The following is an 11322-nucleotide window of genomic DNA, read 5'->3' as shown; positions in this document are numbered from 1 at the left end:
GGGAACCCCAGCCCCAAATGGCCCCAAAATACCCTCGGCAGATAAAGGGATTCTTTCTGCCACAGGCAGCAGCCGGCAGGTAGGAGGCTGCAAACCGGAAGAGGAAAGCCCAGACCCTTCCGCTCTGATTAGCCCAGGTGCTTTTCTGAGTACCTTTCTCTGGAGCCTTAATGCAAGTGGGACTGTTAGGGAGCTTATCGGGCAGGCCCTGCGAGTCCGGCCGCCTCCAAATCAAAGCCTCAGAGGTCTCCCTGCCTCGAGGCCCAGGACACTAGGTGGGTCCTGGTCACTCAGCTCGGGCTTCTCAGAAGGTGGTGAGGAGTGGCCACAGAGGGCTGGGGGCAGGAAGTTCACTCCTTCAAGTTGGGAAAGAACAAACATTAGGGGTTCCCAGCTGCCTGGATGAGCTCCAGGAGTACACCCCCCAAGCAGGTTACCCAGGCCCTTGGCTACATATTTAATCCTGGCAACGAGATTTCAAGTCAGTATTGCTGTCCCCACTTCACAGATGAACAAACCAAGGCTCAGAGTAGTTAAGTAACTTGCCTGAGGTCACACAGTTTGAGAGTGGTAGAGCTGGGATTTGGCTCCAACCGTGTCTGACTTTCAGGCCTCAGCCGCCTTCTTTTTTCCTTCTAGGCCCCTGTCACCCTTGCTTTTCCCAGGAGGAAGATCACGGCTATAGGAGTCCTGAGGCTAGCCGTGTCACAAGACATTTTCTTTTCTCTGAGTGTATTAGTTATCTGTTGCTGTGTATCTCAAAATTTGGCAGCTTAAATTGACAAGAAACATTATATCACACTGTTTCTGTGGGTCAGCAATCCAGGGGTTACTGCACAGGGTAATCCTGGCTCGGGGGGTCTCTCAGGAGGTTGCAGTCAAGATGTCCCCTGGGGGGCTGCAGGCATCTGAAGGCTTGGCCGAGACTAGAGGACCTGCTTCCAAAATCAGCCACTCACATGGCTGTGGGCAGGAGGCATCAGTCTCGAGGCAGCTTGAGTACCCTTACAACACGGCAGCCGGCTTCCTCCAGAGCAAGTGATCCCCAAAGAACAAGCGTGTGAATACCAGGAGATGGACGGGGCCCATCGGCAGCATGTGGCCTTCTCTGCCAGATGTGGGTTTTAAAACCGCCAAGCAGGGACGCAGGGGTGGCTCTGTCGGTTAATCAGCTCAGGTCATGATCGCACTCTTCATGAGTTCGAGCCCCACATCGGCACGTCGGGGTTCTGTGCTGACAACTCAGAGCCTGGAGCCCGCTTCAAGTTCTGTGTCTCCCTCTCTCTCTCTGCCCCTCCCTTGCTTGTGCTCTGCCTCTCTCTCTCAAAAATAAATAAATACACTGTTTTTTTTTTAATAAAAAATAAAGCTGCCAGGCAGCCTTCTGAGGGCTGCAATGAACCCCGAATAAAAGAGTGGACGCAGAAAGCTCTGACATGTAAAGAGCTCCGCTGCCTTCTGCCCCACCCCCACTGGGCATCCAGGCCTCTGCTGCGGCCTCAGACCTCTCCGTTTGGGACCAGAGACGAAATGCTCACAGTCCTGGGTTCCCCTTCCCCAGGGATGAGTTTCCCACGGCATTCACCGTCCCAGCTAGGAGTGACTCAGACGGGGTTCTGGGTGCCCGCAGGCGAGAGCCTTGGGGTCAGAGGTCCTCCCTGGCCTCTCAGGTGATGCTACATGGGCGACCACCCCCTGTGCCTCAGCACAGGCCAGCCTGCTAGTCACACAGCTGCTGTGGGGCACTTCCTCGGGCCTCCGTGCCCAGCTACGGGCTCAGTCTAGGCTCCCGCCTAATAGGTGGCAGCTGTAGGGGTGGGAAGACTGAAAGGAGGGTAAGGAGCCCAGGTTCGAGCCCAGGTCTGCATCTAGCTGTACAACTACCCATCTCCAGGCCTCAGTGCCTTCATCTGTAAAATGGGGGGACTGGGGGCGCAGTGTCTCAGTCGGTTAAGCATCGACATTGGCTCAGGTCATGATCTCACAGCTCGTGGGTTCGAGCCCCACGTGAGGCTCTGTGTGGACAGCTCAGAGCCCGGAGCCTGCTTCCGATTCTGTATGTGTGTGTCTCTCTCTCTGCTCCTCCCCTGCTCATGCTCTGTCTCTCTCTCTCTCTCTCTCAAAACTAAATAAACATTAAAAAAAAAATTTTTTTAGGGGCACCTGGGTGGCTCAGTTGGTTAAGCATCCAACTCTTCATTTCAGCTCAGGTCATGATCTCATGTTTCATGGGTTCAAGCCCCACATCAGGCTCTGTGCTGACGGCACGGAGCCTGCTTGGGATTCTGTCTACCTCTCACTCTGTCCCTCCCTTGCTCGCTCTCTATCTCTCTCTCTCTCTCTCTCTCTCTCTCAAAAACAAACATTAAAAAAAAAAAGAAAAAGAAAAAAAAAATTTTAACGGGGGGCTGGTATCTGACAGTCTGCTTTAAGTCCTCTTGGTCTGAGGCTCCAGGGAGAATGAAGGAGAGGAGGCCTGGGTCTCATCCGGGCCTGCGGGGCTCCTGCAGGATACTTCCAGCCCTGCTCTTCTAGGCTGGCGGAGACACTAGGACCAGGCACTGGTCCAGCCCTGTCTCTGCCACTTACTGGCTGTGTGGATTTCAGCAAGTTACTCACCCTCTCTGAGTCTCGATTTCTTCATGCATAATGTGAACCGCATATCCACTGCAAAGGGTTGCAGCGAGGATTAAAAAGGTTCCTGTGACTAGAACCGTGAGGAGGCCCTGACCAGGCCCCAGGAGACGATTGTAACCCTCTTGAGCTCCTGGGACCAGGAGCCTGGCAGGGGCTTCCACTGTTCTTCCCGGTTTCCAATATTTCCTTCCACCTTCCAGAGCGACAGAGGAGGAAGGTAAGACCAGAGAGGGAAAGAGACTTGGCCAAGGCCGAGAAGGTGGCAGGGATGACCCCAGGGGCCTCAGCTCCCCATCACGGAGTCCCCGTCTCCCCCAGACCTTCATGCTCAGCAGGGCCGTTGTGAATGGGGGTGAGTCATTTCAACTCTCAGGAAACCAAGCCTAGTCCAATATTAATCATGGAATTAGAGGCTTCGGGTGCAAGAAAGAAACAAGCAGCAGCTCAGTCAGAGGCACAGGTGAGGAGGGGGTGTACCCTTGAGCATGTCCCCGATCCTGTGTGCCTGGACAAGAGTTCCCCAGGTGGCTCCTCGGGAAAGAGGGCACCACTCCTTACAGGGACCTTCCTACCTGGATGAGCCACACTTCTCTCCAGGGAGCACTGCCCCCACCCTACAGATGGAAAAATCAAGGCCAGGGTCTGCTGGCCTCCGAGGAGGAAAAGTAACCCCCGGGGGCAGGGATTTTGCCCACCATGTTCAATGCATGGCACAAAATGGGTGTATGGTAAAAAAAAAAAAAAAAAAAAAAAAAAAAAAATGCAGAATAAATGAATCAAAGGTACTTACAAGGTACCTGGACAGTAGCCCTGCAAAGTGATGATTTTTGTTTTAAGGGACGATTTTTTAAAATCCATGAGAAATCGGATGTTCAGAGAAATCATCTGCTCAAGCCACCCCAAATCTGTGACTCTAGAGTAAGCCTCGCTCCTCTCTAGGGTGGTGGCTGTCCTTGCTGGAACTGGCCCCCCAAAATCATGTTGTCCTGAAGCCCCAGGGGTACTCCTCACTCCCTGGTGGTCGGTCCTACGGTCCGCTCTCAAGCTCCCAGAGCTGTCTGTTGTCAAGGAACTTGCTCTATGAGGATCGGCTTCTCTCAACCCCCCTCCTTCCCCTTCTGCCTCTGGCAGTCCAGCTGGGGGAGGCTACCAAGGACCAAGTCTGGAGGATTTGAGGGAGTCAAACGCACCCTGTCCTCAAATCGTGACTTACAACCAGAACATTCAAGAAGCCAGCTTCACTTTCTGAAGCCTGAGAACTTAGAGACAGAAGAGTGATTGATCAAGGCTCCTCCCACGGGCCTGCCCATCAGCCTGAAACTCCATCATTACTCACTCCTTTGGGTGGAGGTATTGAAGACCCCAGTAAAACATAAATCATTTCTGGGGGAAACCATTTACTAAGTCATTCGCAGGTGTCATAGACCCACCTGGTGGGTCTCACCTTGGTGAGAACAGGGCCAGAGGAGCTGATGGCCAGTATAAAGTGGCTGCTTACTCACCAGTCAAGAGGGTGTCGAGGAAGCACTTAGATTCAGAACTCAGCTTCTTACCTAGACCAAAAAGACCCGCATGTGGGGCTCCTGCCCCTCACCACCATCACCTCATCCCCTATCATGTTCCCTACTGGCCTCCTTTCTGCTCCTGGGGCCACCAAGCTTGTCCCTGCCACAGGGCCTTTGCACTTGCCAGTTCTGCTGCCTGAAACCCTATTCCCCAACTTTTCAAAATGCTGGCCCTCCAAAGAAACTTGTGGGGCGATGAATATGTTCATTACCTTGGTTGTGATTGTATGGATGCATACATATGCCAAAACACCAAATTGTGTACCTTAAATAAAGTTTATATGTCAATTATACCTCAATAAAGCTATAAAAATAAATTTTTTTGAATTTTTATTTTTTATTTTAGAGATAGAGAGTGGGGGGGGGGGGGGAGAAGATGGGAGAGAAAACGGGGGGCGGGAATCCCAAGCAGGTTCCATGCTTAGCACAGAGCCCAATGCGGGGCTCGATCCCATGACCCTGGGATCATGACCTGAACCAAAATCAAGAGTGAGATGTTCAACCGACTGAGTCACCCCGGTGCCCCCCAAACTAAATTTTGTAAAGTAAACTCTATGGCCAACGAGGAGCTCAAACTCAAGACCTCAAGATCAAGAGTTCCATGCTCCACGGACTGAGACAGCCGGGCATCCCTAAAAAGATAAATTGGTTAAATGCTGCCCTTCTCATCCTTCAGGTTTTTGGCTTAGATGAAACCACCTCAAAGAGGCCTTCCCCCAAGTTGCTGGTGCCAGTCTCTGTCACCTCACCCTGTTTGTTCCTTTCAAGGAACGCCTTACACCACCAAAACCGTCTCTTCGCCAGGAGCCTGACTGCCCCCCCCAGGACGGGAGCTCATGGGAGCAGGGACCGTCTGCCTTGTCCACTGATGTGACCAGGGCTTGGCTTAATGCATGTCTTTTGGATGACTGAACGACAAGGCCAGGGGCCCCGGGAGGCCTGGCAGACATCAGCCCTGCCTCCCGGGGACCCCTCCGGGGGTACAGCGTGCAGGCTGAGAAAAGCAGGCACTGCTCTGAAAGTAAAACCCAGGACAGAGTCGTGGCACCGTTGTCCTGCTGTCTTCACAGCAGGGGGATGGGGGGCGGGGGTAGGGGAGAGGGTACGGGAACAGGCCACAGTCCTAGCCAGGAGGGACCCTGCTCCTGGCAAGAGCTGCCCATCAGCACGTGAGGTTCATTCGGAAAAGCCTCCTGGCGTTTTCCAGCTCCAGTCCCCCCACACCGCTGAGGAAGGGGCGGCCATCACACCCAGGGCCTTCTCTCCCTCCAAATAGGAGCCGAAGCCTCACGATCTGGGGAAACTGAGGCACAGCCCCGACTCAGGCCTCGGCTAGGTCTGGAGACTCACGGGGTCCCTGCTGGAGACTGGGACTCTCTTCTGGGCTGACAAAAACACAACAGTCATCACCCACAGCCCCCAGCTACTGATTTGCATAAGAAGGCAGCCCCGAGTGTGAGTGCTGAGAGGGATCTGGAAGGCGATGAGTCGCTACCGCGGGATAACCCCTCCCCCACCCATTTACACCGTCCCTAAGGAAAAGTCGGGCAGCGAGTTAGTGCAGGGACAGTCCCCAGACCTCAGTCTTCTGCCCTCTTCTCCCACGCCACCCCACCCCCTGCTTTATCATGCTTATTTGCTGCTTGGTACCATCCGCCTTCCCCAGGGGAGCAAAGGTTTGACACCAGAGTTTCAGACCCTGGCAAGGAAAGTACCAAGGAGTGACTGCAGAGGTTGATGAAACATCAGGGGACGGGAAGCAGGCGGCCTGTTGAAATGCTGCACACATAGGGGCGTCTGGGTGGCTCAGTGGGTTAAGGGTCCGACTTCAGCTCAGGTCATGATCTCACATTTTTCGGGTTCGAGCCCCATGTCGGTTCTCAGGTTTGAGCCCCATGTCGGGCTCTGTGCTGACGGCTCAGAGCCCGGAGCTTGCTTGGGATTCTGCGTCTCCCTCTCTCTCTCTGCCCCTCCCTTGCTCACACTCTGTCTGTCTCTCTCTCTCTCAAAAATAAATAAACATTAAAAAAAAAATTGGGGGGTGGGGGCGCCAGGGTGGCTCAATCTGTTGAGCGTTCGACTTCAGCTCGGGTCATGATCTCGCGGTTTGTGAGTTCGAGCCCCACCTTGGGCTCTGTGCTGACAGCTCAGAGCCTGGAGCCGGCTTCAGATTCTGTGTCCCCCTCTCTCTCTGCCCCACCCCTGCTTGTGCTCTGTCTCTCTGTGTCCTTCAACAATGAATGAACATTAAAAAAAAATTTTTTTTAATTTTTTTTAAATTTTTTTTTTTAATTCCCGTTGGTAGGCATGGTAATCATGCACAGTCGAGACAAGGGAATATCGTTCTCAGAATGCTGAGATCTTGGAATCTAAACTTCCTACTGCATTAAGTAGGGGATTCACACGTTTTTAAAAAGCAAACAATTCCTGCTTCGTAATATGAATTTTTGCTTCCTGAATTCCAGAGATAATTAAATTAGAGATGATGCCTAATCCTACCAGAACTGTAGGCTTTCTAAACTCAATCCTGTTGATGGGTGGTCAGTTGGGCCCTTCATGGGTGGTTGTTCCTAACTCTGTGCTATAAATTTTACGTTCAGATTGTATATAGTACAACTTGCATTGTTTCTTTTGGAAGAGTATTTCAACTCTCGGTGGCATGGGTTTGTATACAATTCTCAGAAGGTTAAGTAAAAAATACGTGGGTTGGTAATACCATGTATCTACTGTGGCTTCCGATGGAACATTCTCATACAGTGTGTAGCATTCCAACATCCTCTCTCAATAATACACGGGTCTTGGGGCGCCTGGGTGGCTCAGTCGGTTAAGCGTCCGACTTCAGCCAGGTCACGATCTCGCGGTCCGGGAGTTCGAGCCCCGCGTCGGGCTCTGGGCTGATGGCTCAGAGCCTGGAGCCTGTTTCCGATTCTGTGTCTCCCTCTCTCTCTGCCCCTCCCCGTTCATGCTCTGTCTCTCTCTGTCCCAAAAATAAATAAACGTTGAAAAAAAAATATTTTAAAATAATACACGGGTCTTGGGCCGCTTGAGTGGCTCAGTGGGTTAAGAGTCCGACTTCAGCTCAGGTCATGGTCTTGCAGTTCGTGGGTTCGAGCCCCACATCGGGCTCTTGTACAGATAGCTCGGAGCCTGCTTCGGATTTTGTGTCTCCCTCTCGGTCTGCCCCTCCCTCACTCGTGCTCTGTCCCTGTCTCTCAAAAATAAACATTAAAAAAAAGTCTTCATTGAAAGAACATAATTCTGGTCTTTCACATGTTATCGTATTTTGTCCACAATCATCTAGTGCGTAGTTAATTCTGCACATGGCTCGACAAAGGTGTGCAGCATTTTTTTAATGTTTATTTTTGAGCAAGAGAGGGACAGCGCACACATAGGGGAGGGGCAGAGAGAGAGGGAGACACAGAATCTGAAGCACGCTTGAGGCTGTCGGCACAGAGCCCGACGTGGGGCTCGAACCCACAAACCGCGAGATCATGACCTGAGTTGAAGTCAGACACTTAACCGGCTGAACCACCCAGGTGCCCCAAGGTGTGCAGTTTGTAAGCTAGAATAAAAATTTGGTTCTAAGGGCGCCTGGGTGGCGCAGTCGGTTAAGCGTCCGACTTCAGCCAGGTCGCGATCTCGCGGTCCGTGAGTTCGAGCCCCGCGTCGGGCTCTGGGCTGATGGCTCAGAGCCTGGAGCCTGTTTCCGATTCTGTGTCTCCCTCTCTCTCTGCCCCTCCCCCGTTCATGCTCTGTCTCTCTCTGTCTCAAAAATAAATAAAAACTTAAAAAAAAAAAAAATTTGGTTCTAAAATTGTGCTAACGTGTCTTCAAGCTGCTTTCTTTCTTTTTTTTTTTTTTTTTCAACGTTTATTTATTTTTGGGACAGAGAGAGACAGAGCATGAACGGGGGAGGGGCAGAGAGAGAGGGAGACACAGAATCGGAAACAGGCTCCAGGCTCTGAGCCATCAGCCCAGAGCCCGACGCGGGGCTCGAACTCACGGACCGCGAGATCGCGACCTGGCTGAAGTCGGACGCTTAACCGACTGCGCCACCCAGGCGCCCCTCAAGCTGCTTTCTGAGCTCTGGTAGAATGAAGTGCGTATGTAATTAGCTCTGAAAAGATGTTACTGTATAAAATACAGCCTGATATGTGCTCAGGCAACCCTGGTGTGGTTGGGACATGATTTGAAAGACTGAGTTCAGGTGTGAGCTGTTTTGGGGATGTAGGGAATGTTATATTGTATTCAGGAGCTAACATATCATTTTTGCCTTCTGAGTTCATCAGGATGTTGATCATAGTTATGGTTATGGTACATAAGAGGGGCCACCAAATTTTGCCAATAATGTGGTACAGGGTGGGGTATGTTCGTTGCCTAGAATCGTGTCCTCCATTATCTCTCTGATGAATCAGCCCTTGGAGACATTGACAATACGATATTAAAAGCCACCAATCCATCTCTTTGAGACTTTCAGTAGTCGTTGTAAGGCTCCTAGCACTGCTTGTAGTTCAGTCAAGAAGCAATCATTAAAATAAGGATGCCTCGGGGCGCCTGGGTGGCGCAGTCGGTTAAGCGTCCGACTTCAGCCAGGTCACGATCTCGCGGTCCGGGAGTTCGAGCCCGCGTCAGGCTCTGGGCTGACGGCTCAGAGCCTGGAGACTGTTTCCGATTCTGTGTCTCCCTCTCTCTCTGCCCCTCCCCCGTTCATGCTCTGTCTCTCTCTGTCCCAAAAATAAATAAACGTTGAAAAAAAAATTAAAAAAAAAAATAATAATAAAATAAAATAAGGATGCCTCGCGGGGGTGAGCACATCTTGGCACTCACACCAGTTGGCGTTTACCTGTTGTGGCCAGGCATCGACATCGGACGCGTCTTCTGAAAAATCTGAGCGATCTTCCCAGGCCGCTTCAACGAGCAGGGCAATGTCTGGATCATCCCCTCCACGTTGTACGTGCCAAATCTAGATCGTTGTCAGAAGATTCTGGGAGGTCTGGTATGGCCGGGTCTGCTGTTTGGTGCGTCTTTCTCCGCTAATGTGAAAAACCTTGCTGTTTTAATGCTGCATTAGTTAGGCAGATGGTGGGGCGCCTGGGTGGCGCAGTCAGTTAAGCGTCCGACGCTCAATTTCGGCTCAGGTCATGATCTCCCGGTTTGGGAGATTAAGCCCCATGTCGGGATCCGAGCTGAGTGTGGAGACTCCTTGAGGTCCTCTCAAGCTTGGGCACCTGGGTGGCTCAGTCGGTTGAGCATCTGACTTCCGTTCAGGGTCATGATCTCGCAGTTCGTGGGTTTGAGCCCCGCATCGGGCTCGCCGCTGTCAGCCCGTCAGCGCAGAGCCTTCTTCAGATCCTCTGTCCCCCTCTCTCTGCCCCTCCCCAGCTGGTGCTCTCTCAAAATAAATAAATCATACACGTTAAAAAAAGAATATGATTCTCTGTCTCCTTCTGCTCCCTCTCCCGCTCGCTCTCTCTAAAAAACAAACAAATAACAGTTGAAAACAAAATAAGTAACCTTTCCAAAGTTAAGCACATGGTAGGATTGGCTAATTTTCTGTGCGATGCTTGGGGTCTTGTCACCACCAATTTCCGTTGTGGCAATAGGTGAAGTATCTGGTTAACGCAAGAGAAAACGTCAGGAGAGCTCGCGGGAGCCGCCCCCTTCCACACGGTCACAGTCACGCTGAGCTGGTACCTGTGCTTGGAATCCGGCGGCAACCTCTGCAGGGTCCACTGCCCCACAGGGAGCCTGTGGACCACGGACCGCCCCCCCCCCACACACACACAGTGAGTGAGCTTTAGATCTTTGTGAAAATGCGTAAGCAGGATCCGAGCATTCTGCACACTGAGGAAATGAGCTTCCTGAGGGAGTTGGCGGAGAGCATTGGGGAGGGGGAAGGAGAGGGGGGACTCCCCCCTGCCACTTATCAAACTCAATCAGAAGACAATCCCAAGGAAGAAAAATCGCAAAGTAAGAAGGCAGAGGAAACAGAAAGACACACGAACCATCAGGCGAAGAAAGTGTTCTAGAAATTGACAACGAAGGTGTCATTGAGCCAGATACTGATGCCCCTCAAGAAACGGGAGATGACGATGTAGAGATGACTGAGGAAACGATGGATGGGGTAAATGATTAAACACAAAAATGACTGCCATTGATGCTCTAAGCGATGGTGAACTACAGAAAGCCATTGACTTGTTCAGATGCCATCGAATTGAATCCTCCCTTGGCCCTTCTGTATGCCAAGAGAGCCGGTGTCTTCGTCAAATTACAGAAGCCAAAAGCTGCCATCCGAGACTGTGATGGGGCTATTGAAACCAATCCTGATTCGGCTCAGCCTTACGAGTGGCGAGGGGGGAAGCGCCCAGACTTCCGGGCCATTGGGAAGCAGCAGCAGACGACCTTGCCCTTGCTTGCAAACTGGATTATGACGAAAATGCTAGCTCAATACTGAAAGAAGTTCGATCAAGGGCCTAGAAAATTGCCGAACGTTGGAGAAAATACGAGCAAAGACATGAGGAACTAGGAGTCAAAGAGAGAATAGAAAGGGTTAAGAAGGCTCAGGAAGAACATGAGAGAGCCCACGGGAAGGAAGAAGCCATAGGACAATCAGGAGCTCAGGATGGCCCTTACCCCTGTGGCTTTCCCGGGGGGGATCCCTGGTAATTTTCCCAGAGGAGTGGCAGCGGACAAGCTTGGAAGGGCAGGAATGCCTGGGCTCGGTGAAATTCTCAGTGACCCAGTCGTTCTTGCAGCCACGCAGGATCCAGAAGTTATGGTGGCCTTCCAGAACATGGCCCAGAACCCAGCAAACGTGTCAAATATCACAGTAACCCAAAGATTATGAATCTCATCAGTAAGCTGTCAGCCAACTTTGGAGATCAAGCACAACGCCTTCTTGGCAAATAAAGCCCTCCCTGAAGGAAAAGCAACTTCAAGCATCTAATGGATGTCGCATTACTACAAACCAGTGTAGCTCTGACCTTCCCAGGAGGAAAGCTGGGGTGCCGTCAAGATAATCCCTACGCCTCTACCCCCACACGCAACTGAAACATTAATGGTACAGTGGTTTGTCATTAGGGTGTTCAATCAAAGAATGTTCTGTTAGGAATTACACCCT

At 51.6% G+C, this 11322-nt stretch overlaps 1 pseudogene; it reads left to right on the top strand.

Annotated features, from left to right (window-relative positions):
- The first annotated feature begins 1074 nt into the window (after positions 1-1074).
- On the top strand, positions 1075-11111 carry LOC123599814 (annotated as a pseudogene).
- Positions 11112-11322: the final 211 nt, after the last annotated feature.

Source organism: Leopardus geoffroyi, chromosome C1, assembly GCF_018350155.1.
Source record: "Leopardus geoffroyi isolate Oge1 chromosome C1, O.geoffroyi_Oge1_pat1.0, whole genome shotgun sequence".
Classification (NCBI taxonomy): domain Eukaryota; kingdom Metazoa; phylum Chordata; class Mammalia; order Carnivora; family Felidae; genus Leopardus; species Leopardus geoffroyi.
This window is presented reverse-complemented; position numbering and strand designations above follow the sequence as displayed.